This window comes from Durio zibethinus, chromosome 1 (assembly GCF_047325235.1).
Source record: "Durio zibethinus cultivar Kanyao isolate XHJ-2024 chromosome 1, ASM4732523v1, whole genome shotgun sequence".
Classification (NCBI taxonomy): domain Eukaryota; kingdom Viridiplantae; phylum Streptophyta; class Magnoliopsida; order Malvales; family Malvaceae; genus Durio; species Durio zibethinus.
The window spans coordinates 13,618,076-13,622,500 of record NC_143162.1 but is presented as its reverse complement, the minus strand read 5'-3'; the positions used below and the strand labels follow the sequence as shown (position 1 = coordinate 13,622,500).

Here is a 4,425-nt window from a genome sequence, read left to right as displayed (position 1 = left end):
CCGTGACTCACGTCTGTCCACGCCTCGAGCCAATCGACAGATTGGCTCTTGTCGTTCCACATTTGACTGGGGCACATCGTCAACCCCAATCCACTTCCCTCCCAACAATTTCAAGCACTCTTTGACTCTTTTTTCAAAGTCCTTTTCATCTTTCCCTCATGGTACTTGTTCGCTATCGATCTCTCGCCCGTATTCAACCTTGGATAGAATTTACCGCTCGATTGAGGTTGCATTCCCAAACAACCTGACTCGCGGATAGCACCTCGTAGTGCGATAGGTTCCGAGCACAATGAGGCTCTCACCCTCTCTGGTGCCCCTTTCTAGAGGACTTGGACCCAGTCCATCATTGAGGACACTTCTTCATACTACAATTTGGTCACCGGGGGCACACGATTCTCAAGTTAGGCTCTTCCCGATTCGCTCACCGTTACTAGGGGAATCCTGGTAAGTTTCTTTTCCTCCGCTTATTGATATGCTTAAACTCAATGGGTGATCCCCCCTAACCTGGGGTCACGACACGAGCGGGGGGTCCGGGTGGACAATGAGCGCGCGTCACCGGGGACAAGGCACGCCAAGAGCTCTACCACTGACGATCACGACGCTATCGTTGTCGGGGACTCACTTTTGGGCCAACTGCAATCGAAGAGATCACGGGAGGCCATCTTCCGCCCGCCCCCTTCCCTCGGAGTCTAATAGGTGGGGGGTTAAGGGGGGCGACGGTGCATGACACCCAGGCAGGCGTGCCCTCAGGCTAATGGTTTGAGGCGTAACTTGCATTCAAAGACTCGATGGTTCACGGGTTTCTGCAATTCACACCAAGTATCGCATTTCGCTACATTCTTCATTCATGCGATAGCTGAGATATCCGTTGCCGAGAGTCATTTCATTTTTTTGTGACAAGAGGAGTCACAACGCCACCCTCACACGCACAGCAAATGAGATGGTGACAGTGCGTGTGCTCCATTTTCATTTCGGTTTCTTGGCACGATTCGCGTCGGGAGTTCATTGTTCGACAGCAAGCGAGATGATGCCGATCATTTCAGCCGCCCGATAGGGGGCATGAAGCAACCATCGCACCTACCCAGGGCCGAAAAGGGCTCGGGGTACGGGGGGACCCTCGCCCCTTCGGTATTTCGTTAATGTGTCCGTGGGTCTTCCGTCGAGCGAGGTTTCGACAATGATCATTCTGTAGGTTCACCTACGAAAATGTTGTCACAAATTCTCCTTCCTTTAAATGATAAGGTTTAGTGGACTTCTCGTGACGTCGCAGGCAGTGAAAAGTCCACGTCGTCATGATCCGAACACTTCATCGGACCACTCAATCGGTAGGAGTGACGGGCGGTATGTATGAAGGACAGGGACATAGTCAACACGAGCTAATGACTCGCGCTTACTAGGAATTCCTCGTTGAAGACCAACAATTGCAATGATCTATCCCCATCATGATGAAATTTCAAAGATTAGCCGGGCCTGTCATCCAAGGCTATAGACTCGTTGAATACATCAGTGTAGCACGCGTGCGGCCCAAAACATTTAGGGGCATCACAGACCTGTTATTGCCTTAAACTTCCTTGGCCTAAGCGGCCATAGTCCCTCTAAGAAGCTAGCCATGAAGGATCACCTCTGCGTAGCTAGTTAGCAGGCTGAGGTCTCATTCATTAACAAAATTAACCAGACAAATCGCTCCACCAACTAAGAACGACCATGCACCACCACCCATAGAATTAAGAAATAGCTCTCAGTCTATCAATCCTTACTATGTTTGGACCTGGTAAGTTTCCCCGTGTTGAGTCAAATTAAGCTGCAGGCTCCACTCCTGGTGGTGCCCTTCCGTCAATTCCTTTAAGTTTCAGCCTTGCGACCATTCTCCTCCCAGAACCCAAAGACTTTGATTTCTCATAAGGTGTAGGTGGAGTCCTAAAAGTAACATCCGTCAATCCCTGGTCTACATCGTTTATGGTTGAGACTAAGATGGTATCTGATCGTCTTCGAGCCCTTAACTTTCATTCTTGATTAATGAAAATGTCCTTGGCAAATGCTTTCACAGGTGTTCATCTTTCATAAATCCAAGAATTTCACCTCTGACTATGAAATATGAATACCCTCGACTGTCCCTATTAATCATTACTTCGATCCCGAAGGCCAACACAATAGGGCCGAAATCCTATGATGTTATCCCATGCTAATGTATACAAGCGTAGGCTTGCTTTGAGCACTCTAATTTCTTCAAAGTAACAGCACCGAAGGAATGATCCCGATAATTAAGTCTAAGAGTGCATCACCGACAGTAGGGACAAGTTCCAACTACGAGCTTTTTAACAGTAACAACTTAAATATGTGCTATTGGAGCTGGACTTTTTACGGCTACTAGCACCAGGCTTGCCCTCCAATGGATCCTCGTTAAGGGATTTAGATTGTACTCATTGTAATTACCAGACTCATAGAGCCCGGTACTATTATTTATTGTCACTACCTCTCCGTGTCAGGATTGGGTAATTTGCACGCCTGCTGCCTTCCTTGGATGTGGTAGCCGTTTTTCAGGATCCCTCTCCGGAATCGAACCCTAATTCTCCGTCACCCATCACCACCATAGTAGGCCACTATCCTACCATCGAAAGTTGATAGGGCAGAAATTTGAATGATGTGTCATCGGCACAAAGGCCGTGTGATCCGTCGAGTTATCATGAATCATCAGAGCAATAGGCATAGCCCGTATCGACCTTTTATCTAATAAATGCATCCCTTCCAAAAGTCAGGGTTTGTTGCACGTATTAGCTCTAGAATTACTACGATTATCCAAGTAATAGATACCATCAAACAAACTATAACTGATTTAATGAGCTATTCGCAGTTTCACAGTCTGAATTAGTTCATACTTACACATGCATGGCTTAATCTTTGAGACAAGCATATGACTACTGGTAGGATCAACCAGGTAGCATTCTTTTGGGACGTTGGCATCGCGTGGGCCTCGACGCATCGATTGAGTGGCCGAGAGAGCCCGACGTGGAGCGTAAGTGTCGTACGTGTCGAGCACGTGAAATGTGTAGCATCAGACGAAGGGCTCGAGAGCATGCACCCGCTAAACGTTTCGCATCCGAGAGCACGATCGAACGTCGGTGCACCAATATGACCATGGAGGATTGGGTGGTGCGCTTGGGACACCGACCATGATTGACGTCTGACCCGTGGCCCCTAGGGACACGAGACAGATGAGGGATGGCAAGATATTCGGTTTCCATCGATTTAGGTATACAGCACAAGATCCCAATCATGCCCGGGGTACGATGACTGCATGGGGGGAGATTAAAGAGGATGATGGGTCGACAGTTTGATGCATCGAGCATGGAGTATACCAACACGCACAACTATAGCATCACTCAAATGCCCACTGCGTACAAGTGGCAGCATCCACGCTCGCCAACCCACAACCCACCTGATTGATTACTCGATGAGTGAGTAGAGGAAACAACGTACGAGGCCACGCCACAACCGCTTGGCACGGAAAAAACACAAGCAAGGGCCACAAGTCTGCCCTACCATCCGACAGGTAACAATGGCGCGATACCACCAATGCTTGGCTTGGCCGAGATCGCACGCACGAGCTCCACTGACACCACCCCAAGGGGATGTTGCTCGATTCAAGGACTTGTCCCTAGGGTCTTGGGCAGCATCGGCTATGTGCACAGCCTCGTCAAGGCCAAGGCATTTTTGTGGTCGATGAGAAGGGACCGCGAGAGCGTCAAATATCGAAAGACTTGGTTGGGCCAAGCTCGTAACCGTAGCTTCTGCTCACACCACCCCAGGGAGCCTTTGCCCGATTTAGGGACTTGGTCTAGGGTCTTGGGCAGCATTCGTCACTTGCACGGGCTCGAGCTTGGCTCTTCTTTTTCACATGCACGCCAATCGGTCGAGGTTATGGGTGTTTGCTAGTCACTGGAGCAACCAATCATCGAACAAAATGGTCAAAAGGCATGTACAACCTGTATTTCACTCGAGGGATGTTGCCTTGGGTGTACGCAATGGGAGGCCCATCACGCATACCTACTCCCCCAGTGGAAGGGAGGGAGTGCCAGACCACCACCCCTTAAAGAGCATTAGAAATTTTACAGATATGCTACCAGTAGACTTTAAAGTGTCTGAAACGAGGGTGTTTTTTTTAAACAAGCATATCCCGCACCAAGGGTGAGTAGATGCCGATGGTGGTTGAGGAATGTGCCCGCACCAAGGGCCAGCGCGTGCCGATGGTGTTCGATGTGACTGTCCACACCAAGGTCCATCTTCTGTCTATGCTGATCGAGGCAGGTGCCCGCATCGATTCCAGCTTATGTGCATGCTGATTGAGGCATGCATGCACCGATAGTGGTCGAGGCATCTGCTCGCACCAAGGCCCAGCACGTACCGATGGTGTTTGAGGCAATCACC

At 49.6% G+C, this 4,425-nt stretch overlaps 2 non-coding genes and 1 pseudogene across 2 annotated transcripts in view; all 3 read right to left on the bottom strand.

Annotated features, from left to right (window-relative positions):
* Positions 1-513, bottom strand: part of LOC149520412 (25S ribosomal RNA) — a 3,321-nt gene extending 2,808 nt beyond the window's left edge. Inside the window, exon 1 of the ribosomal RNA XR_016326513.1 lies at positions 1-513. This exon is cut by the window's left edge and continues 2,808 nt beyond it. This is a non-coding gene — a ribosomal RNA (25S ribosomal RNA).
* A 211-nt stretch (positions 514-724) lies between these two features.
* LOC149520411 (5.8S ribosomal RNA) lies at positions 725-880 on the bottom strand. Its single transcript, XR_016326640.1, has one exon. It is a non-coding gene; the product is annotated as a 5.8S ribosomal RNA (ribosomal RNA).
* A 295-nt stretch (positions 881-1,175) lies between these two features.
* LOC149520410 (18S ribosomal RNA) lies at positions 1,176-2,938 on the bottom strand (annotated as a pseudogene).
* Positions 2,939-4,425: the final 1,487 nt, after the last annotated feature.